This window comes from Oncorhynchus kisutch, linkage group LG20 (genome assembly GCF_002021735.2).
Source record: "Oncorhynchus kisutch isolate 150728-3 linkage group LG20, Okis_V2, whole genome shotgun sequence".
NCBI classification, from domain to species: Eukaryota; Metazoa; Chordata; class Actinopteri; order Salmoniformes; family Salmonidae; genus Oncorhynchus; species Oncorhynchus kisutch.
The window spans coordinates 476,527-501,782 of NC_034193.2; the positions used below are offsets into that span (position 1 = coordinate 476,527).

Sequence of the window (25,256 nt, forward strand, 5' to 3'; positions counted from 1 at the left end):
ACTGGTACCAGGTTCTCTATGGGCATTAGCAGGGCAATGGTTGGTATGGGACTGGTACCAGTTTCTCTATGGGCATTAGCAGGGCAATGGTTGGTATGGGACTGGTACCAGTTTCTCTATGGGCATTAGCAGGGCAATGGTTGGTATGGGACTGGTACCAGTTTCTCTATGGGCATTAGCAGGGCAATGGTTGGTATGGGACTGGTACCAGTTTCTCTATGGGCATTAGCAGGGCAATGGTTGGTATGGGACTGGTACCAGTTTCTCTATGGGCATTAGCAGGGCAATGGTTGGTATGGGACTGGTACCAGTTTCTCTATGGGCATTAGCAGGGCAATGGTTGGTATGGGACTGGTACCAGTTTCTCTATGGGCATTAGCAGGGCAATGGTTGGTATGGGACTGGTACCAGTTTCTCTATGGGCATTAGCAGGGCAATGGTTGGTATGGGACTGGTACCAGTTTCTCTATGGGCATTAGCAGGGCAATGGTTGGTATGGGACTGGTACCAGTTTCTCTATGGGCATTAGCAGGGCAATGGTTGGTATGGGACTGGTACCAGTTTCTCTATGGGCATTAGCAGGGCAATGGTTGGTATGGGACTGGTACCAGTTTCTCTATGGGCATTAGCAGGGCAATGGTTGGTATGGAACTGGTACCAGTTTCTCTATGGGCATTAGCAGGGCAATGGTTGGTATGGGAATGGTACCAGGTTCTCTATGGGCATTAGCAGGGCAATGGTTGGTATGGGACTGGTACCAGTTTCTCTATGGGCATTAGCAGGGCAATGGTTGGTATGGGACTGGTACCAGTTTCTCTATGGGCATTAGCAGGGCAATGGTTGGTATGGGACTGGTACCAGTTTCTCTATGGGCATTAGCAGGGCAATGGTTGGTATGGGACTGGTACCAGTTTCTCTATGGGCATTAGCAGGGCAATGGTTGGTATGGGACTGGTACCAGTTTCTCTATGGGCATTAGCAGGGCAATGGTTGGTATGGGACTGGTACCAGTTTCTCTATGGGCATTAGCAGGGCAATGGTTGGTATGGGACTGGTACCAGTTTCTCTATGGGCATTAGCAGGGCAATGGTTGGTATGGGACTGGTACCAGTTTCTCTATGGGCATTAGCAGGGCAATGGTTGGTATGGGACTGGTACCAGTTTCTCTATGGGCATTAGCAGGGCAATGGTTGGTATGGGACTGGTACCAGTTTCTCTATGGGCATTAGCAGGGCAATGGTTGGTATGGGACTGGTACCAGTTTCTCTATGGGCATTAGCAGGGCAATGGTTGGTATGGGACTGGTACCAGTTTCTCTATGGGCATTAGCAGGGCAATGGTTGGTATGGGACTGGTACCAGTTTCTCTATGGGCATTAGCAGGGCAATGGTTGGTATGGGACTGGTACCAGTTTCTCTATGGGCATTAGCAGGGCAATGGTTGGTATGGGACTGGTACCAGTTTCTCTATGGGCATTAGCAGGGCAATGGTTGGTATGGGACTGGTACCAGTTTCTCTATGGGCATTAGCAGGGCAATGGTTGGTATGGGACTGGTACCAGTGTGGATTCCAATGTCATCTTCCCCTCTTTTCCTTCACCCTCTCCCTCTCACCCTCCTCTCTCCCTCTCACCCTCCTCTCTCCCTATCTTCTCTCTTCCTCTCACCCTCCTCTCTCCCTCTCACCCTCCTCTCTCCCTCCCTTCTCTTCCTCCCTGCTCCTTGAGCACAGATAGATCAATGATGCAGTAGAGCCCCCATACTGCTCTCTGTCTCTCACCCTCCTCACTCTCTCTCACCCTCCTCTCTCCCTATCTTCTCTCTCCCTCTCACCCTCCTCTCTCCCTCTCACCCTCCTCTCTCCCTATTTTCTCTCTCCCTCTCACCCTCCTCTCTCCCTCTCACCCTCCTCTCTCCCTATCTTCTCTCTCCCTCCCTTCTCTTCCTCCCTGCTCCTTGAGCACAGATAGATCAATGATGCAGTAGAGCCCCCATACTGCTCTCTGTCTCTCACCCTCCTCTCTTCCTCAGCAGTAGAGCCCCCATACTGCTCTCTGTCTCTCACCCTCCTCTCTCTCTCTCACCCTCCTCTCTCCCTATCTTCTATCTCCCTCTCACCCTCCTCTCTCCCTCTCACCCTCCTCTCTCCCTATTTTCTCTCTCCCTCTCACCCTCCTCTCTCCCTCTCACCCTCCTCTCTCCCTATCTTCTCTCTCCCTCCCTTCTCTTCCTCCCTGCTCCTTGAGCACAGATAGATCAATGATGCAGTAGAGTCCCCATACTGCTCTCTGTCTCTCACCCTCCTCTCTTCCTCAGCAGTAGAGCCCCCATACTGCTCTCTGTTTCTCACCCTCCTCTCTTCCTCAGCAGTAGAGCCCCCATACTGCTCTCTGTCTCTCACCCTCCTCTCTTCCTCAGCAGTAGAGCCCCCATACGGCTTGGTCTGGCCTGGTCTGGCCTAGCCTGGTCTGGCCTGGTCTGGTCTGGCCTGGTCTGGTCTGGTCTGGTCTAGGTCCAGCCACCTCATCTGTAGGCCAAACCCCAGCAAAGATGTGATAAAGAGGTCAATGGAACGCAGACCGGGGGGAATAGATGGACCCTGGATTGGCGCACATTCAACAAATCTGATCTATCAAAATTGATATTCATCAAATCCGTCATGATTTATGTATTGTAACAGGCCCACTGTGTGGTTACTACAGTCTGGTATTTGGTTGTTTTATCTGCATAACATTTACAAGATGTTCCATTTAGGTTTAGAAGAAGTGACTGCTAAATGCTAATTCCCATTTGTATAAGCTGGTAGCATAGCTAGCATACAGAAACCAGTTGTGGTAGTCAGAATAGTGTTTCACTGCAGGTGATTGGTGATGATGACATGAACATATATTGGAGTTGACCTCCATACAACATTATGCTCTGATTGTTACCTAATCATAGTGAGGAGATTCTGGATCTTTCAGAGATAGAGACAGGGATGGAGACAGAGACAGGGATGGAGACAGGGATGGAGACAGAGACAGGGATGGAGACAGAGACAGGGATGGAGACAGAGACAGGGATGGAGACATGGATGGAGACAGAGACAGGGATGGAGACAGAGACAGAGACAGGGATGGAGACAGAGACAGGGATGGAGACATGGATGGAGACAGAGACATGGATGGAGACAGAGACAGGGATAGAGACATGGACGGAGACAGGGATAGAGACAGACATGGTCAGAGACAGGGACCTGTATTTATTCAAGATATATGAAACAGATTTGTGTAAACCTTAACGATGATTCATATTTACCATATTTAAGAGACATTTGCCTTAAATGTATGTTTTAAAATATCAAATATAATTTATAAATATAATAAATGCCACCAATGCAAGTCACTGTACATTGACTACAAATTGGCTTAGAGCAATAGCTATTCTGGGGGCCAAACTCCATAGGGTCTGTAGAATGATGTAACAGTATAACTTTAGACCGTCCCCTCATCAACAACAACTCCATAGGGTCTGTAGAATGTAAATATGGTGTCATTCCATGGGTCTTTGAAAAACTCAGAGTGTTGCTGACCTTGTACCTTGTCCTCCATCCATTCCATGGGTCTCTGAATAACTCAGATTGTTGCTGACCTTGTACCTTGTCCTCCATCCATTCCATGGGTCTCTGAATAACTCAGAGTGTTGCTGACCTTGTACCTTGTCCTCCATCCATTCCATGGGTCTCTGAATAACTCCGAGTGTTGCTGACCTTGTACCTTGTCCTCCACCCATTCCATTGGCTTCAATGTGAATCACTGTGTATGGAATACATCATCATCACATGTCCTCTTACTGTGCACAATAAAACTTGCTAACCAAGCAACAACATGCTTACTGAATTAAAGGGCAACTACACTCAAAAATGGAAGTTTCTTCAATTTTTCCCAGACCACAAAAGTTATCCCCTGATGTGGTTTAAGCATTGTTGTGAACACAGAAAATACTATTTTGTGGTTTAAAAAAGTGTGAAAAACTGGGGAAGAATGGGGAAATCGAAAAACTTGAACTGAGAAAAAGGAATTTTTGAAAAAAATAGAAGTAGGAAAAGAAATAGAACTAGAACTAAACTAACATTTTAAAGGCCCTACTAATGTTATAAAGGCCTTACTAATGTTATAAAGGCCTTACTAACGTTATAAAGGCCCTACTAATGTTATAAAGGCCCTACTAATGTTATAAAGGCCTTACTGATGTTATAAAGGCCCTATTAATGTTATAAAGGCCCTACTAATGTTATAAAGGCCCTATTAATGTTATAAAGGCCCTACTAATGTTATAAAGGCCTTACTAATGTTATAAAGGCCCTACTAATGTTATAAAGGCCCTACTAATGTTATAAAGGCCTTACTAACGTTATAAAGGCCCTACTAATGTTATAAAGGCCCTATTCATGTTATAAAGGCCCTACTAATGTTATAAAGGCCCTACTAATGTTATAAAGGCCTTACTAATGTTATAGAGGCCTTACTAACGTTATAAAGGCCCTATTAATGTATTACAGACCCAACTGCACTTTAGAATGTGTGTCATCCTTCAGCACAGCATTTTGGGGAAGCTTGAGGTCAGATGCAATATTCACTAGTCACCCAATAGGGAAAGAGGCTGGGCCATCCTAGAAAGGTTTTAGAGTAATGTAATATATGCCATTTAGCAGACGCCTTTATCCAAAGCGACTAAGTCAAGTTACATTTCTATGTATGGGTGGTCCCGGGAATCAAACGAAAAATCCTGTCATTGCAATGCTCTACCAAGATGTATGACAGAGTTATACATGCTTTGTGAAGCCTCCATTTAATATGACTTATGCCACCCTTTATAAAGCACATGTTTATGTCATATTTCAAGTTGTTTATGTCACACAGTTACGCCACATTTATGAACCCTTTATAGAGCATTATATACAGTTATAGATGATTTGAAACACCTTTTTGTAGTATGTATGAAGGCTTTATGAAGGCTTTATGAAGGCTTTATACAGATGTTATAAGCTGAACTTAATTTAAAGTTGGACTGAAAAGTGACATCTAGGGTTGATGTGTCTGTCTGCCCTGCTGCTAGCCAACATCCAGGGTTGATGTGTCTGTCTGCCCTGCTGCTAGCCAACATCCAGGGTTGATGTGTCTGTCTGCCCTGCTGCTAGCCAACATCCAGGGTTGATGTGTCTGTCTGCCCTGCTGCTAGCCAACATCCAGGGTTGATGTGTCTGTCTGCCCTGCTGCTACCCAACATCCAGGGTTGATGTGTCTGTCTGCCCAGCTGCTAGCCAACATCCAGTGGGTTCCTGTGTGTCCTGCTGCTCCAGTAGGTTCCTGTATGTCCTGCTGCTCCAGTTGGTTCCTGTGTGTCCTGCTGCTCCAGTGGGTTCCTGTGTGTCCTGCTGCTCCAGTGGGTTCCTGTGTGTTCTGCTGCTCCAGTGGGTTCCTGTATGTCCTGCTGCTCCAGTGGGTTCCTGTATGTCCTGCTGCTCCAGTGGGTTCCTGTGTGTTCTGCTGCTCCAGTGGGTTCCTGTGTGTCCTGCTGCTCCTGCCACCAAAGCAGTCGGTTCTAAGCTGCCATTACACAGAATTCACTGTCATTAGGTGGAACCCTGCTTCTGTTTTCAGGAACAATCGTTTTTCTTCTGTCCTGTTAGACTGATAAGGCTGAATGTCACGATCTGGATCCCTGACACACACACTCCCTCTTTTCCCTTACATATGCTAATGATGCTGTTGGTGGCTTGGTCACAGTTGGAGAGGGGAAGGAGGAGAGAGAGGGGGGAGCAGAAGGAGGAAAGAGGGAGGTAGAGGGACATTAGGACAGCAGCTGCATGCATTTCAGTAGAATGACTGCTGTCACTTTCACTACCTCTTTCTCTCTCTCTTCAATGTCAAGTGAAATAGATAATAAACAAAAGTGAAATAAACAATAAAAATGAACAGTAAACATTGCACTCTCAAAAGTTCCAAAGGAATAGAGACATTTCAAATGTCATATTATGTATATATATATATATATATATATATATATACGGTGTTGTAACGATGTGCAAATAGTTAAAGTACAAAAGGGAAAATAAATCAACATAAATATGGTATTTACAATAGTGTTTGTTCGTCACTGGTTGTCTTTTCTTGTTGCAACAGGATATTTTTGCAAAATTCTGGCAAGTTTCAATTTGGTTTTGTACCATTTTGTGACTTTTTGCAGACCCCACACCTCACAAACATAAAGGGCAATGAGTTCTATAACTGATTCAAGTATTTTTAGCCAGATGCTAATTGGTATGTCAAATTTTATGTTCCTTTTGATTGTGTAGAAGGCCCTACTTGCCTTCTGTCTCACATCATTCACAGCTTTGTATATGTTACCTGTGGAGCTGATGTTTAGGCCAAGGTATGTATAGTTTTTGTGTGCTCTAGGGCAACAGTTTCTAGATGGAATTTGTATTTGTGGTCCTGGAAACTAGACCTTTTTTTTGGAACGCCATTATTTTTGTCTTCCTGAGATTTACTGTCAGGGCCCAGGTCTGGCAGAATCTGTGCAGAACATCTCAGTGCAGCTGTAGGCCCTCCTTGGTTGGGGACAGAAGCACCAGATCATCAGCAAACAGCAGACATTTGACTTCAGATTCTATTAGGTTGGTGCCGGGTGCTGCGGACTGTTCTAGTGCCCAATTCGTTGATACACGGTTGAGGTCAGAAGTTTAAATACACTTAGGTTGGAGTCATTAATTAAAACTCGTTTTTTACAAACTATAGTTTTGGCAAGTCAGTTAGTACATCTACTTTGTGCATGACACAAGTAATTTTTCCAACAGTTGTTTACAGACAAATTGTTTCACTTACAATTCACTGTATCACAATTCCAGTGGGTCAGAAGTTTACATACACGAAGTTGACTGTGCCTTTAAACAGTTTGGAAAATTCCAGAAACTGATGTCATGGCTTTAGAAGCTTCTGATAGGCTAATTGACATCATTTGAGTCAATTGGAGGTGTACCTGTGGATGTATTTCAAGGCCTACCTTCCAACTCAGTGCCTCTTTGCTTGACATCATGGGGAAATCAAAAGAAATCAGCCAAGACCGCAGACAAAAATTGTAGACCTCCACAAGTCTGGTTCATCCTTGGGAGCAATTTTCAAACGCCTGAAGGTACCACGTTCATCTGTACAAACAATAGTACGCAAGTATAAACACCATGGGACAATGCAGCCGTCATACCGCTCAGGAAGGAGAAGCGTTCTGTCTCATGGAGATGAACAAACTTTGGTGCGAAAAGTGCAAATCAATCCCAGAACAACAGCAAAGGACCTTGTGAAGATGCTGGAGGAAACAGGTACAAAAGTATCTTTATCCACAGTAAAATGAGTCCTATATCGACATAACCTGAAAGGCCACTCAGCAAGGAAGAAGCCACTGCTCCAAAACAACCATAAAAAAGCCAGACTACTGTTTGCAACTGCACATGGGGACAAAGATCACACTTTTTGGAGAAATGTCCTCTGGTCTGATGAAACAAAAATAGAACTGTTTGGCCATAATGACCATCGTTATGTTTGGAGGACAAAGGGAGAGGCTTGCAAGCCGAAGAACACCATCCCAACCGTGAAACACGGAGGTGGCAGCATCATGTTGTGAGGGTGCTTTGCTGCAGGAGGGACTGGTGCACTTTACAAAATAGACGACATCAAGAGAAAGGAAAATGATGTGGATATATTGAAGCAACATCTCAAGACATCAGTCAGGAAGCTTGGTTGCAAATGGGTTTTCCAAATGGACAATGACCCCAAGCATACTTCCAAAGTTGTGGCAAAATGACTTAAGGACAACAAAGTCAAGCTATTGGAGTGGCCATCACAAGCCCTGACCTCAAACCTATAGAAAATGTGTGGGCAGAACTGAAATAGCATGTGCCAGCAAGGAGGCCTACAAACCTGACTCAGTTACACCAGCTCTGTGAGGAGTAATGAGACAAAATTCACCCAACTTTTTGTGGGAAGCTTGTGGAAGGCTACCCGAAACGTTTGACCTAAGTTAAACAATTTAAAGGCAATGCTACCAAATACTAATTGAGTGTATGTAAACTTCTGACCCACTGGGAATGTGATGAAAGAAATAAAAGCTGAAATTTAAAAAAAAACATCCTCTCTACTATTATTCTGACATTTCACATTCTTAAAATAAAGTGGTAATCCTAACTGACCTATGACAGGGAATGTTTACTAGGTTGAATGTCAGGAATTGTGACAAACTGAGTTGAAATGTATTTGGCGAAGGTGAATGTAAACTTCTGACTTCAACTGTACATGTTGAATAGGGTAGGACTCAAGCTGCATCCCTGTCTCACCCCACGGCCATGTGGAAAGAAATGTGTGTGATATTTGCCCATTTTAACCTCACACTCATGCCACATTGAGCCAAAATATTTTTTTAAATCAAGAAAGCATGAGCAGACTTTACCTCTTTTGGTTTGTATTTTTGTCAATTAGGGTGTGCTGTCACGGATATTACCGAAGGTGGCTCCCCTTCTTGTTCGGGTGGCGCTCGGCGGTCGTCGTCGCCGGTCAACTAGCTGCCATCGATCCTTTGTTCCGTGTTCGTTTGGTTTTGTCTAATTGTTTTCACCTGCTCATTGTTTGGTTGTTAGGGTGGGGTTATTTAAGTTTGTTTAGCCCGCTTCTGTTTGTGCGGGCTTGTTGTTCTGTATTTGTGAGAGGTGTTAGTGTTTTGTTGGGTTTTCTCGCTGTCCTGGTATTTTACCTAAGGGTACCTAAGGGTATTTACTATTTAGTTCTTTTGATTTTGGACATTTAAGCGTGTTTTTTCCCGCATCCTTTGCTTTCTGCGCCTGACTCCACACCCATTCACTCATTGAGCGTTACATGTGCAGGGTGAATACATGGCCTGTCTTACTGTAATTTGGTAAAAAGCCAATTTGACAGTTGCTCAGTACAATGTTTTCACTGTGGAAAATGTACGAGTCAGCAGAGTAGAATTATCTCTCCCTCTTTTAATCTATCTATCCATCTATATATCTCTATCTATCCATTTATATATCTCTCTCTATATATATATATATATATTTCTCTCTCTCTCTATCTATTTATATTTCTCTCTCTCTCTATATATATATATATTTCTCTCTCTCTCTATCTATTTTTCTCTCTCTCTATATATATTTATCTCTCTCTATCTATTTTTCTCTCTCTCTATATATATTTCTCTCTCTCTATATATATATATTTCTCTCTCTATATATATTTTTCTCTCTCTCTCTATATATTTATCTCTCTATATATATATTTCTCTCTCTCTATATATATATTTCTCTCTCTATATATATATATTTCTCTCTCTCTCTATATATATATATTTCTCTCTCTCTATATATATATATTTCTCTCTCTATATATATTTTTCTCTCTCTCTCTATATATTTATCTCTCTATATATATATTTCTCTCTCTCTATATATATATTTCTCTCTCTATATATATATATTTCTCTCTCTCTCTATATATATATATTTCTCTCTCTCTATATATATATATATATATATATATATATATTTCTCTCTCTATATATATATATATTTCTCTCTCTCTTCAAACAGAATGAACGAAGAGTGAAAGGAGGGCTGTAGTGTTTTCAGTGTACGAAGGGAACTCTTTCTCTTGTTGGTGTCTTTTTGGATTCTCACTGAGGTTTCTTATCAACAGGTGTGTGAAGGAGCAGCTCCAGCTGGAGTAGCATTGCTGGACATCATGTCACTCTGGGACACACAGATCTGTGGAAACAGGATACTACTGTGGTAGACTGGGGGAAGTCCTACTTCTCAGATCAGGTAGGAATGGAGATTCTACATGTTCAAAGCTTGACTTGAGTGAATATTAGCTCAACAACATTGTGTTGTTCCTGTACCTAAATATAAACAGGCCCTTATTTCAGTTCATATCAAGCGCTAGATGTGTTGACAGGAAATAATCAACAACACCTTGGTATGCTTGTTTAACGTAATAGGACAAGTTAAGAAGCAAAACCTCAGTCTTTGGTTTGACTTTAATCAAATGCTGTTTTAATCTAACTCTAACTTCCCTTTGAGGGTGTTTCCGGCTGCCTGTGTATGTGATTACTGGAGCCAGACTGGAGCAGGTGGCCTGAAAGACAGTTAAAGGTTGTTTCTAGGTAGTCAGAGGCTGAAGGTTGAGATGATCTTCAGGGGTGATTCGTCTGTCTGTCTGTCTGTCGGTCGGTCGGTCTGTCTGTCTCTGTCTGTCTCTGTCTGTCTCTGTCTGTCTCTGTCTGTCTGTCTGTCTGTCTGTCTGTCTGTCGGTCGGTCGGTCTGTCTCTGTCTGTCTCTGTCTGTCTCTGTCTGTCTCTGTCTGTCTCTGTCTGTCTCTGTCTGTCTGTCTGTCTCTGTCTGTCTTTGTCTGTCTGTCTGTCTGTCTGTCTGTCTGTCTGTCTGTCTGTCTGTCTGTCTGTCTGTCTGTCTGTCTGTCTGTCTGTCTGTCTGTCTGTCTATCTGTCTGTCTGTCTGTCTGTCTGTCTGTCTGTCTGTCTGTCTGTCTGTCTGTCTGTCTGTCTGTCTGTCTGTCTCTGTCTGTCTGTCTCTGTCTGTCTCTGTCTGTCTCTGTCTGTCTGTCTCTGTCTGTCTCTGTCTGTCTGTCTCTGTCTGTCTCTGCCTGTCGGTCGGTCGGTCTGTCTGTCTCTGTCTGTCTCTGTCTGTCTGTCTGTCTGTCTCTGTCTGTCTGTCTCTGTCCGTCTCTGTCTGTCTCTGTCTGTCTGTCTCTGTCTGTCTGTCTGTCTGTCTGTCTGTCTGTCTGTCTGTCTGTCTGTCTGTCTGTCTGTCTGTCTCTGTCTGTCTCTGTCTGTCTGTCTGTCTGTCTCTGTCTGTCTGTCTGTCTGTCTGTCTGTCTGTCTGTCTGTCTGTCTGTCTGTCTGTCTGTCTGTCTGTCTGTCTGTCTGTCTGTCTGTCTGTCTGTCTGTCTGTCTGTCTGTCTGTCTGTGTCTGTCTGTCTCTGTCTGTCTGTCTGTCTGTCTGTCTGTCTGTCTGTCTGTCTGTCTGTCTGTCTGTCTGTCTGTCTGTCTGTCTCTGTCTGTCTCTGTCTGTCTGTCTGTCGGTCGGTCGGTCTGTCTGTCTGCTGTGGATCTGACAGCTGCTGCCTAGGAATCCAAAATGTCTTCTGCCAACTTTCTGTCATTATAGTGAGAAAAGCCAGAAAACAACAAAGCCTGTAAAGAAAGTGTCAGCCTGAAAGATGATGAAGAGGATGGTCTGAGTTGTGAGGTGACACATCCAGGGGGTGATGTGTAGGTCAGCATGTGTGAGTGAGTTAGTCACCCTGTGTTGTACAGCTATCACAGTGTCACACACAGCTCTCAGGCCCCCACCCTCACCCCAACCATGTTCTTCATCATTTGACGATGTGGACTTGGGCTGACCTGAGATGTGGAGAAGGAGAAGTGGAGGGAGGGAGGGAAACAGAGACACAGTAACCTCTGCCAATCCCTTTTATAACAGATACAGTAGTTAGTAGATAGTTAGATGTTAGTAGTTGTGCTTTGTGGGGAAGAATACAGCATGTTTACATTGTGAAATAGATAATAAACAAAATGAACAGTAAACATTACAGAGTTTATTTCAAATGTCATTATGTCTATATACAGTGTTGTAACGATGTGCAAATGGTTAAAGTACAAAAGGGAAAATAAATAAGCATAAATATGGGTTGTATTTACAATGGTGTTTGTTCTTCACTGGTTGACCTTTTCTCGTGGCAACAGGTCACAAATCTTGCTGCTGTGACGTCACACTGTGGTATTTCACCCAGTAGATATGGGAGTTTATCACAATTGGATTTGTTTTCTATTTTTTTGTGGGTCTGTGTAATCTGAGGGAAATATGTGTCTCTAATATGGTCATACATTGGGCAGGAGGTTAGGGCCAGATAGCTGTTTAGGGCCAGATAGCATTCTAGTTTGCTCAGTTTTTTTGTTAATTCTTTCCAATGTGTCAAGTAATTATCTTTTTGTTTTCTCATGATATGGTTGAGTCTAATTGTGTTGCTGTCCTGGGGCTCTGTGGGGTCTGTTTGTGAACAGAGCCCCAGGACCAGCTTGCTTAGGGGACTCTTCTCTATGTTAATCTCTCTGTCGGGGATGGATTTATTATGGAAGGTTTGGGAATCGCTTCCTTTTAAGTGGTTATAGAATTTAACAACTCTTTTCTGGATTTTTATAATTAGCGGGTATCGGCCTGATTCTGCTCTGCATACATTATTTGCTGTTTTACGTTGTACACGGAGGATATTTTAGCAGAATTCTGCATGCAGTGTCGATCTGGTGTTTGTATTGTGAAATCTTCCTTGGAGAGCAGCCCCCAGACCTCACAACCATAAAGGACAATGGGTTCTATAACTCATTCAAATATTATTAACCAGATCCTAATTTGTATGTCCCATGTTATGTTCCCTTTGATGGCGTAGACTCTCTCTCTCTCTCTCTCTCAAAGCTCTCTCTCTCTCAAAGCTCTCTCTCTCTCTCTCTCTCTCTCTAAAAGCTCTCTCTCTCTCTCTCTCTCTCTCTCTCTCTCAAAGCTCTCTCTCTCTCAAATCTCTCTCTCTCTCTCTCTCTCTCTCTCTCTCTTTCTCTCCTTCTCTCTCTCTCTCTCTCTCTCAAAGCTCTGCAGACTGTTTACATGGGAGGCTGCTGGGCTGGGCGATATCTACAGACTGTGTTTCATGGGAGGCTTTGGATAGGGAATCAATCACGCTACTAAAGATTACTGTCATGTTGTTGTAAAAATAGTAATGAGGTATAAACTACATATTTGTTCCTTCATAAATGAGCTTTTCAAAGTGCACCAACGGAACAGCTTGCCAGGGTTGGGGAGTAGGCGATTACATGTGACATGTAATCTGATTACAAAAAAACTCTAGTCAGTTACATTACCAGGAAAAATATAGTAATCAGATTACAGATACTTTTTAAAAACTAGACGATTACATCTTGGATTACTCAGTTACATTCAAATCAGCATTGAAAAAAGGTGCAAGTTTAAGTTTGTTCCACATGAGTGAGTCTGAACACAAGTAGGAGACCACTATGATAACACTCCAATCAGAGACCACTATGATGACACTCCAATCAGAGACAACTATGATGACACACCAATCAGAGACCACTATGATGACACTCCAATCAGAGACCACTATGATGACACTCCAATCAGAGACCACTATGACGACACACCAGATGCGTTTGATGTCTTCTTCTAATGCCTCTTTAGGGGAAAGTAATCTAAAAGTAGCTGAAAGTAATCTAAAAGTAGCTGAAAGTAATCTAAAAGTAATGGATATCGATCTAAAAGTAACTGAACGTAATTAGATTACATTAATGTGTTTTGGCAATCCAAAAGTGTAATTACTGATTCCTGATGTGAATGAGATCACCCAGTGTTCTCAGTGTGTAATGATCCTCTCTGGTCTTTCTGGTTTAATATTTTGCATTATTTTAATCATGTATTGACAGCAGCCTTAATTAGTAGCCTTATTTTTTTAATTTGGGCAATTTAATTGAATTAAGTTTTGGGGAAGCTTAGCCTATTGAAACCCTGGATTTACAACTACAAACCCTCCTGGCAGTAGTTAGACGTTACATTTGTGTCAAAGGAATTGTTTATTGCAAGGAAGAAGATGGACCAGCCGTCTTCTTCCTTGTAAATGAGTTGCATTCATCCTCAAATTAAGTTGCCTGTTTGAAAATCGTATTGACTGTATTCAAATGTCAAGTTATAACTTCGTGACCGTTGTTAAATTTTTCACACATCATGATACAGAATTGTAAAATTAAATAACACATTTGCGAATCATACTTGCAACCACAAATCTCAATGTGATACGACCTGCGTCAGCTATGGGCGATACGGCCTGCCTGCGTCATCTATAGGACGATACGGCCTGCGTCAGCTATGGGACGATACGGCCTGCCTGCGTCAGCTATAGGACGATATGGCCTGCCTGTGTCAGCTATGGGCGATACGGCCTGCGTCAGCTATAGGACGATACGGCCTGCCTCAGCTATAGGGCGATACGGCCTGCATCAGCTATAGGACGATATGGCCTGCGTCAGCTATAGGGCGACACGGCTTGCGTCAACTATGGGGCGTATACGGCCTGCCTGCGTCAGCTATGGGCGATATGGCCTGCGTCAGCTATAGGACGATATGGCCTGCGTCAGCTATGGGCGATACGGCCTGCGTCAGCTATGGGCGATACAGTCTGCCTGCGTCAGCTATGGGCGATACAGCCTGCCTGCGTCAGCTATAGGACGATACGGCCTGCCTGCGTCAGCTATAGGACGATACGGCCTGCCTGCGTCAGCTATAGGACGATACGGCCTGCGTCAGCTATAGGACGATACAGCCTGCCTGCGTCAGCTATGGGCGATACGGCCTGCCTGCGTCAGCTATAGGACGATACGGCCTGCGTCAGCTATAGGGCGATACGGCCTGCGTCAGCTATGGGCGATACGGCCTGCCTGCGTCAGCTATAGGGCGATACGGCCTGCGTCAGCCATAGGACGATACGGCCTGCGTCAGCCATAGGACGATACGGCCTGCGTCAGCTATAGGACGATACGGCCTGCGTCAGCTATGGGGCGATACGGCCTGCCTGCGTCAGCTATGGGATGATACGGCCTGCCTGCATCAGCTATGGGGCGATACGGCCTGCCTGCGTCAGCTATGGGACGATACGGCCTGCGTCAGCTATAGGACGATACAGCCTGCGTCAGCTATGGGGCGATATGGCCTGCGTCAGCTATCAAATCATATTTCAAATCAAATTTATTTATATAGCCCTTCGTACATCAGCTGATATCTCAAAGTGCTGTACAGAAACCCAGCCTAAAACCCCAAACAGCAAGCAACGCAGGTGTAGAAGCACGGTGGCTAGGAAAAACTCCCTAGAAAGGCCAAAACCTAGGAAGAAACCTAGAGAGGAACCAGGCTATGTGGGGTGGCCAGTCCTCGTCTGGCTGTGCCGGGTGAAGATTATAACAGAACATGGCCAAGATGTTGAAATGTTCATAAATGACCAGCATGGTCATATAATAATAAGGCAGAACAGTTGAAACTGGAGCAGCAGCACGGTCAGATGGACTGGGGACAGCAAGGAGTCATCATGTCAGGTAGTCCTGGGGCATGGTCCTAGGGCTCAGGTCCTCCGAGAGAGGGAAAAAAGAGAGAATTAGAGAGAGCATATGTGGGGTGGCCAGTCCTCTTCTGGCTGTGCCGGTGGAGATTATAACAGAACATGGCCAAGATGTTCAAATGTTCATAAATGACCAGCATGTTCGAATAATAAGAAGGCGGCAGAACAGTTGAAACTGGAGCAGCAGCACGGTCAGATGGACTGGGGACAGCAAGGAGTCATCATGTCAGGTAGTCCTGGGGCATGGTCCTAGGGCTCAGGTCAGTTGAAACTGGAGCAGCAGCACGGCCAGGTGGACTGGGGACAGCAAGGAGTCATCATGTCAGGTAATCCTGGGGCATGGTCCTAGGGCTCAGGTCCTCCGAGAGAGAGAAAGAAAGAGAGAAGGAGAGAATTAGAGAACGCACACTTAGATTCACACAGGACACCGAATAGGACAGGAGAAGTACTCCAGATATAACAAACTGACCCTAGCCCCCCGACACATAAACTACTGCAGCATAAATACTGGAGGCTGAGACAGGAGGGGTCAGGAGACACAGTGGACCCATCCGAGGACACCCCCGGACAGGGCCAAACAGGAAGAATATAACCACACCCACTTTGCCAAAGCACACCCCCCACACCACTAGAGGGATATCTTCAACCACCAACTTACCATCCTGAGACAGGGCCGAGTATAGCCCACAAAGATCTCCGCCATGGCACAACCCAAGGGGGGGCGCCAACCCAGACAGGATGACCACAGCTATGGGGCGATACGGCCTGCGTCAGCTATGAGATGATACGGCCTGCGTCAGCTATGGGCGATACGGCCTGCGTCAGCTATGGGGCGATACGGCCTTCCTGCGTCAGCTATAGGGCGATACGGCCTGCGTCAGCTATAGGGCGATACGGCCTGCGTCAGCTATAGGACGATACGGCCTGCGTCAGCTATGGGGCGATACGGCCTACCTGCGTCAGCTATGGGCGATATGGCCTGCCTGCATCAGCTATAGGACAATACGGCCTGCCTGCGTCAGCTATGGGCGATACGGCCTGCCTGCGTCAGCTATGGGGCGATACGGCCTGCCTGCGTCAGCTATGGGCGATACGGCCTGCCTGCGTCAGCTATAGGACGATACGGCCTGCCTGCGTCAGCTATAGGACGATACGGCCTGCGTCAGCTATAGGACGATACAGCCTGCCTGCGTCAGCTATAGGGCGATACGGCCTGCGTCAGCTATGGGCGATACGGACTGCCTGCATCAGCTATGGGGCGATACGGCCTGCCTGTGTCAGCTATGGGCGATACGGCCTGCTTGCGTCAGCTATGGAGCGATACAGCCTGCCTGCGTCAGCTATGGAGCGATACGGCCTGCCTCCGTCAGCTATGGGCGATACGGCCTGCGTCAGCTATGGAGCGATACTGCCTGCCTCCGTCAGCTATGGGCGATACGGCCTGCGTCAGCTATGGGGCGATATGGTCTGCGTCAGCTATAGGACGATACGGCCTGCCTGCGTCAGCTATGGGCGATTCGGCCTGCATCAGCTATAGGACGATACGGCCTGCCTGCGTCAGCTATGGGCGATACGGCCTGTGTCAGCTATGGGGCGATACGGCCTGCCTGCATCAGCTATGGGGCGATACGGCCTGCCTGCGTCAGCTATGGGGCGATACGTCCTGCCTGCGTCAGCTATGGGGCGATACGGCCTGCCTGCGTCAGCTATGGGGCGATACGGCCGGTGAATAAAACAAGCTTAGGGAGGAGGCTTCTAATGTTAACATGCATGAAACCAAGGCTATAACGGTTACAGAAGTCGTCAAAAGAGAGCGCCTCGGGAATAGGAGTGGAGCTAGGCACTGCAGGGCCTGGATTCACCTCTACATCACCAGAGGAACATAGGAGGAGTAGAATAAGGGTACGGCTAAAAGCTATGAGAATTGGTCGTCTAGAACGTCTGGAACATAGAGTAAAAGGAGGTTTCTGGGGGCGATAAATTAGCATTAAGGTATAATGTACAGACAAAGGTATGGTAGGATGTGAATACAGTGGAGGTAAACCTAGGTATTGAGTGATGATGAGAGAGATATTGTCTCTAGAAACATAATTGAAACCTGGTGACGTCCTCGCATGTGTGGGTGGTGGAACTGAAAGGTTGGATAAGGTATAATGAGCAGGGCTAGAGGCTCTACAGTGAAATAAGCCAATAAACACTAACCATAACAGCAATGGACAAGACATATTGACATTAAGGAGAGGCATGCTTAGTCAAGTGATCGTAAGGGTCCAGTGAGTAGTGAGGTTGGTTGGGGTAACGGAGATTCAGACAGCTAGCCGGGCCATCGGTAGCAAGCTAGCATAGGATGGAGGACTGTTTTTAATCACTTCGTGCGTTTCCGTTAGTAGATTAGTGGGGTCCCGTGTGGTAGAGGGGATCAATCCAATTGGCAAAATAGATATAGTTACAGTGACCCAAGACAAATTGTCCGAGAGACCTATTCAGATTGCAGCCGATAAGTCAGCTAACGATTAGCGGGCCCCAGATGGGCGTTCAGGTAACGTCGCGACGGAGGAGCCAGCTGGATAACTCCCTCGTGCAGATAGCGTCGGTAGTCCAGTTGTGAAGGCCCGGTGGGGCTCTGCGTTGGCAGTAAAACGGGTCCGGATAGGTGATTGTAGCCCAGGAGTGACTGATGGAACTCTTCAGCTGGCTCGCTCCGGAATAATTGAAGTTTGTTCCGGGACAGACGTAAGCCAATAGAGTCGCTTTGTACAAAACTGGCGATAGCTTTTCGAGCTAAAGGATAGCTGATGACCATCAACCGTGGTTAGCTAAATACTAACGTTAGCCAGTAAACTGGCTAGCTTCTGGTTAACTCCTGGTTAGCTCCTGGCTAGCTTCTGGCTAGCTTCTGGTTAGCTCCTGGCTAGCTTCTGGTTAGCTTCAGGCTAGCTTCCATTGGGGATTTCAGATTTGAGGTAAATAATATATATATTTTTTTTAAATTGGTGAGGCGGGTTGCAGGAGAGTGTTTTGAAGTTGAGTTTTTGGAAAAGAAAACATATAAAAGATATGCGAAGAAAGATGTAAATATATACAGTATATACACGGGACACGACAAGACGTGGACAAAGGACGTCTGACTGCTATGCCATCTTGGATTGAGGGTGAGGATATAGCTGGAGGCTCTATCCTGATGGTCATTCTCTGTTCCCAGGTCTACTGTCTATTTAATGATACTAGCCTGGATTTAGCTTGATGAAGGGCCAGAAAGTTGAAGGACAATACCACTGTGTCAGTGTGACTGTGCCAGGGTGATTGTCAGTGTGACTGTGCCAGTGCCAGTGTGACTGTGACTGTGTTAGTGTGCAGCCCTAGGTGGGAGCCTCCCTCACCCTGGGACAGCAGGGCTAAGTTTGGCCCAGGGCCCTGGTCTACAGTAGATAAGACAACCACAATAAATAACTGTGTTCAAACAGGAGTCGTGACAGAGGTTAGAGATAGCTAGTTTGGTCTGTGTCCCTCCTCTCTCCTCTTCTCCTTTGGTCAGTGTCTCTCCTCTCCTCCTCTGGTCAGTGTCACTCCTCTCTCCTCTCCTCCTCTGGTCAGTGTCACTCCTCTCTCCTCTCCTCCTCTGGTCAGTGTCTCTCCTCTCCTCCTCTGGTCAGTGCCACTCTCTCTCTCCTCTCCTTTCCTCACATCCTCCTCTGGTCAGTGTTCCTCCTCTCTCCTCTCCTCCTCTGGTTAGTGTCCCTCCTCTCTCCTCTCCTCCTCTGGTCAGTGTCCCTCCTCTCTCCTCTCCTCCTCTGGTCAGTGTCCCTCCTCTCCCCTCCTCCTCTGGTCAGTGTCCCTCCTCTCTCCTCTCCTCCCCTGGTCAGTGTTCCTCCTGTCGCTTCTCCTCCTCTTGTCAGTGTCCCTCCTCTCTCCTCTCCTCCTCTGGTCAGTGTCCTTCCTCTCCTCCTCTGGTCAGTGTCCTTCCTCTCTCCACTCCTCCTCTGTTCAGTGTCCCTCCTCTCTCCTCTCCTCCTCTGGTCAGTGTCCCTCCTCTCTCCTCTCCTCCTCTGGTCAGTGTCCCTCCTCTCCTCCTCTGTTCAGTGTCCCTCCTCTCTCCACTCCTCCTCTGGTCAGTGTCACTCCTCTCTCCTCTCCTCCCCTGGTCAGTGTTCCTCATCTCGCCTCTCCTCCTCTTGTCAGTGTCCCTCCTCTCTCCTCTCCTCCTCTGGTCAGTGTCCTTCCACTCCTCCTCTGTTCAGTGTTCCTCCTCTCTCCACCCCTCCTCTGGTCAGTGTCCCTCCTCTCTCATCTCCTCCTCTGGTCAGTGTCCCTCCTCTCTCCTCTCCTCCTCTGGTCAGTGTCCCTCCTCTCTCCTCTCCTCCTCTGGTCAGTGTCCCTCCTCTCTCCTCTCCTCCTCTGGTCAGTGTCCCTCCTCTCTCTTCTCCTCCTCTGGTCAGTGACCCTCCTCTCTCCTCTCCTCCTCTGGTCAGTGTCCCTACCTCCTCTCTCCTCTCCTTTCCTCCCCTCCTCCTCTGGTCAGTGTTCCTCCTCTCGCCTCTCCTCCTCTTGTCAGTGTCCCTCCTCTATCCTCTCCTCCTCTGGTCAGTGTCCCTCTTCTCCTCCTCTGGTCAGTGTCCTTCCTCTCTCCACTCCTCCTCTGTTCAGTGTTCCTCCTCTCTCCGCCCCTCCTCCGGTCAGTGTCCCTCCTCTCTCCTCTCCTCCTCTGGTCAGTGTCCCTCCTCTCTCCTCTCCTCCTCTGGTCAGTGTCCCTCCTCTCCTCCTCTGGTCAGTGTCCCTCCTCTCTCCACTCCTCCTCTGGTCAGTGTCCCTCCTCTCTCTTCTCCTCCCCTGGTCAGTGTTCCTCCTCTCGCCTCTCCTCCTCTTGTCAGTGTCCCTCCTCTCTCCTCTCCTCCTCTGGTCAGTGTCCCTCCACTCCTCCTCTGTTCAGTGTTCCTCCTCTCTCCGCCCCTCCTCTGGTCAGTGTCCCTCCTCTCTCCTCTCCTCCTCTGGTCAGTGTCCCTCCTCTCTCCTCTCCTCCTCTGGTCAGTGTCCCTCCTCTCTCCTCTCCTCCTCTGGTCAGTGACCCTCCTCTGTCCTCTCCTCCACTGGTCAGTGTCCCTCCCTCCTCTCTCCTCTCCATTCCTCCCCTCCTCCTCTGGTCAGTGTTCCTCCTCTCTCCTTTCCTCCTCTTGTTAGTGTCCCTCCTCTCTCCTCTCCTCCTCTGGTCAGTGTGGCTCCTCTATCCCCTCCTCCTCTGGTCAGTGTCCCTCCTCTCTCCTCTCCTCCTCTGGCCAGTGTCCCTCCTCTCTCTGCTCCTCTGGTCTGTGTCCCTCCTCTCTCCTATGGTCAGTGTCCCTCCTCTCTCAAATCCTCCTCTGGTCTGTGTCCCTCCTCTCTCCTCCTCTGGTCAGTGTCCCTCCTCTCTCCCCTCCTCCTCTGGTCAGTGTTCCTCCTCTCTCCCTCCTCCTCTGGTCAGTGTCCCTCCTCTCTCCTGTCTTCCTCTGGTCAGTGTCCCTCCTCTCTCCTCTCCTTTCCTCCCCTCCTCCTCTGGTCAGTGTCCCTCCTCTCTTCTCTCCTTTCCTCCCCTCCTCCTCTGGTCAGTGTCCCTCCTCTCTCCTCTCCTTTCCTCCCCTCCTCCTCTGGTCAGTGTCCCTCCTCTCTTCTCTCCTTTCCTCCCCTCCTCCTCTGGTCAGTGTCCCTCCTCTCTTCTCTCCTCTCTCCCCTCATCCTCTGGTCAGTGTCTCTCCTCTCCTCTCCTCCTCTGGTCAGTGTCCCTCCTGTCTCCCCTCCTCTTCTGGTCAGTGTCCCTCCTCTCTTCTCTCCTTTCCTCCCCTCCTCCTCTGGTCAGTGTCCCTCCTCTCTTCTGTCCTTTCCTCCCCACCTCCTCTGGTCAGTGTCCCTCCTCTCTTCTCTCCTTTCCTCCTCTCCTCCTCTGGTCGGCGTTCCTCCTCTCTCCTCTCCTCCTCTGGTCAGCGTTCCTCTTCTCTCCTGTCCTCCTCTGGTCAGTGTCCCTCCTCTCTCCTCTCCTATTCTCTCTCCTGTCCTCCTCTGGTCAGTTCCTCCTCCTTTCTCCTCCTCTGGTCACTGTCCTTCATCTCTCCTCTCTTTTATCCTGTCCTCCTCTGGTCAGTGTCCCTCCTCTCTCCTCTCTTCTCTCCTGTCCTCCTCTGGACAGTGTCTCTCTCCTTTTCTCCTATTGTCAGTGTCCCTCCTCTCTCATTCTAGTGCTCTATTTCTCCTTCCTTCACTGTAATGCTTTCATCTCTCCTTTCTCCCCCTCTCTAACACTCCACTCTCTCTCTATCTGTTTCTCTCTCTTTCTCTGTCTCTCTGTCTCTGTCTCTCTCTCTCTCTGTCTGTCTGTATCTGTCTCTGTCTCTCTCTCTCTGTCTCTGTCTCTCTGTATGTGTCTCTCTCTCTTTCTCTTTCTCTGTCTCTCTTTCTCTGTCTCTGTCTCTCTGTCTCTGTCTCTGTATATCTGTCTTTCTCTCTATCTATCTGTCTCTCTCTCTTCCTCTGTCTCTTTGTCTCTCTGTATCTATCTCTCTCTCTCTATCTGTCTCTCTCTCTCTATCTGTCTCTCTCTCTCTATCTGTCTCTCTCTCTCTGTCTCTCTGTCTCTGTCTCTGTCTCTGTCTCTGTCTCTGTCTCATCTCTCTCTCGTTCATCATCAGTGTCAGAGAGTTATTTTTTGTGTATGTGTTTTTCTGAAGGCTCAATGTCTGTCTGGTTCTCTCTCTACAGTCATAGCCCAACGTCCTATCCAGGGCACCGTGTTCTAATATAACATGACAGCGTCTATCCAGCCGTGGTATACTATAGTAACTGTATAGCTTGATACTGAAAACATTGTGCTGATTGAGGCTGGTAACTACTAAGTTATAGCTGTCTTCAGGAAGGGAAGCGTTAGACTATAGACTACAGGACTATAGCTCAGATCGGGTCTGTAGCATTACACCAGGTTGTTCTGTATTCCACCACGGTCAGATCGGGTCTGTAGCATTACCTCAGGTTGTTCTGTATTCCACCACGGTCAGATCGGGTCTGTAGCATTACACCAGGTTGTTCTGTATTCCACCAAGGTCAGATCGGGTCTGTAGCATTACACCAGGCTGTTCTGTATTCCACCACGGTCAGATCGGGTCTGTAGCATTACACCAGGTTGTTCTGTATTCCACCACGGTCAGATCAGGTCTGTAGCATTACACCAGGTTGTTCTGTATTCCACCACGGTCAGATCGGGTCTGTAGCATTACACCAGGTTGTTCTGTATTCCACCACGGTCAGATCAGGTCTGTAGCATTACACCATGTTGTTCTGTATTCCACCACGGTCAGATCAGGTCTGTAACATTACACCAGGCTGTTCTGTATTCCACCACGGTCAGATCAGGTCTGTAGCATTACCCCAGGTTGTTCTGTATTCCACCACGGTCAGATCGGGTCTGTAGCATTACACCAGGTTGTTCTGTATTCCACGACGGTCAGATCGGGTCTGTAGCATTACACCATGTTGTTCTGTATTCCACCACGGTCAGATCAGGTCTGTAGCATTACACCAGGTTGTTCTGTATTCCACCACGGTCAGATCGGGTCTGTAGCATTACACCAGGTTGTTCTGTATTCCACCACGGTCAGATCGGGTCTGTAGCATTACACCAGGTTGTTCTGTATTCCACCACGGTCAGATCGGTTCTGTAGCATTACACCAGGTTGTTCTGTATTCCACCACGGTCAGATCGGGTCTGTAGCATTACCCCAGGTTGTTCTGTATTCCACCACGGTCAGATCGGGTCTGTAGCATTACACCAGGTTGTTCTGTATTCCACCACGGTCAGATCTCTTTTTGTTTTGTTCGTGAGGTAAACCAAGGGGATACCTCAAATGAAAGACAACATGGACCCAGCTGCTGTAACCTTGGAGGGGAGAAGGAGAGAGGGGGGGACATTACACTGGATCAGCTCTTCACTCTGACTGGTTACTGAGATGGAGAGGGGGGAGGACATTACACTGGAGCATTAATACAGGTTGGACTGATCCTCTATGACCTGGCTGGGGGGGGGATACAGGTTGGACTGATCCTCTATGACCTGGCTGGGGGGGGGATACAGGTTGGACTGATCCTCTATGACCTGGCTGGGGGGGCATACAGGTTGGACTGATCCTCTATGACCTGGCTGGGGGGGGATACAGGTTGGACTGATCCTTTATGACCTGGCTTGGGGGGGGGATACAGGTTGGACTGATCCTCTATGACCTGGCTGGGGGGGGGGGGGATACAGGTTGGACTGATCCTTTACGACCTGGCTGGGGGGGGATACAGGTTGGACTGATCCTTTATGATCTGGCTGGGGGGGGGGGGGGGGGTACAGGTTGGACTGATCCTCTATGACCTGGCTGGGGGGGGGGGGATACAGGTTGGACTGATCCTCTATGACCTGGCTGGGGGGGGATACAGGTTGGACTGATCCTCTATGACCTGGCTGGGGGGGGATAAAGGTTGGACTGATCCTTTATGACCTGGCTGGGGGGGGGGATACAGGTTGGACTGATCCTCTATGACCTGGCTGGGGGGGGGTACAGGTTGGACTGATCCTCTATGACCTGGCTGGGGGGGATACCACTGAGAATCACTAGGTATCAGCTTCATGACACTTTCTCACAGTATAAAGCTGTGATCGAAGCTCCTGAGTAATGAACTACTTCATCTGCAGTCTGCTAATTGTGTGCATTTGTTGCTGTGGCACACAGGATGGGCTACAGTAGGGTAAAACATGACTTAGGGGCAGTAGCTTTTATCCAAAGCTACTCCCAAGTGAGATTTGAACCCTTTTTGAACCTGAGAGTTGTCTGTGTGGTTTTGGTGTTTTTATGGTCCGTCACAACGGTAATCCTTTATTCCATCTGCACCACATGTCAGAGAGGAAGAGGATGTTAGTGGAGGTCTGACTCACTAAGACGCTGCTTGTAGAGGACTTCTCAGTTCTCTGCATCTATCTCTGACAGGGAGCTGCCCCGCTGAGCCCAATCTGTACAGCTCTAATCTGTGGATGCTAGACAGTCCTTTTTCACTGTCCTGACAGCATATTCATATATTTTACAGCGACATCACAGTATATATTAATATCAGGCCCAGGCTTTAATCAGGCCACGATGTCACTGGATTATTTTAATACCAGATGCCCCTCTGTACCCTGTCAGAGAGATAACAGGGAGAGAAACCAGGAGGGAGGGGCTGGGAGGGAGGGAGGGGCTGGGAGGGAGGGAGGGGCTGGGAGGGAGGAGGGGCTGGGAGGGAGGGAGGGAGAGAGAGAGTGAGAGGGAGGGAGAGAGTGAGAGGGAGGGAGAGAGTGAGAGGGAGGGAGAGAGTGAGAGGGAGGGAGAGAGTGAGAGAGAGAGAGAAACCAACATGGAGGGAGGGAGGGAGACCTAATTCGTCACTGTAATGAGGTCTCGCTCCTTCTTTCCATATCCCCCTCTCTCTCCCAACGTCATGTTCTCTTGTCTCCTCTGGTAATGGCCTTGCATTACTGTTGCTCCACTAACATAATACCGAGATGTTAGTTTAGCAGACTGCCACTCCAGACAGAGAGAACAGCCTACTAGAGATAACAGTCTACACCAGAACCCCAGAGACCACTCCAGTCAGAGAGAACCGTCTACACCAGATCCCCAGAGACCACTCCAGACAGAGAGAACAGCCTACCAGAGAGAACAGTCTACACCAGATCCCCAGAGACCACTCCGGTCAGAGAGAACCGTCTACACCAGATCCCCAGAGACCACTCCAGACAGAGAGAACAGTCTACACCAGATCCCCAGAGACCACTCCAGACAGAGAGAACAGCCTACCAGAGAGAACCGTCTACACCAGATCCCCAGAGACCAATCCAGACAGAGAGAACAGCCTACCAGAGAGAACCGTCTACACCAGATCCCCAGAGACTACTCCAGTCAGAGAGAACAGTCTACACCAGATCCCCAAGACCACTCCAGTCAGAGAGAACAGTCTACACCAGATCCCCAGAGACCACTCCAGACAGAGA

General features: G+C 47.7%; 1 protein-coding gene across 1 annotated transcript in view; it reads left to right on the top strand.

Moving 5' to 3' along the window:
- The window catches only part of LOC109884963 (signal-induced proliferation-associated 1-like protein 2), a gene marked incomplete in the record, with an annotated part of 384,885 nt that overhangs the window by 65,464 nt on the left and 294,165 nt on the right, over positions 1–25,256 (top strand). Inside the window, 1 exon segment of the mRNA XM_031799971.1 lies at positions 9,740–9,864.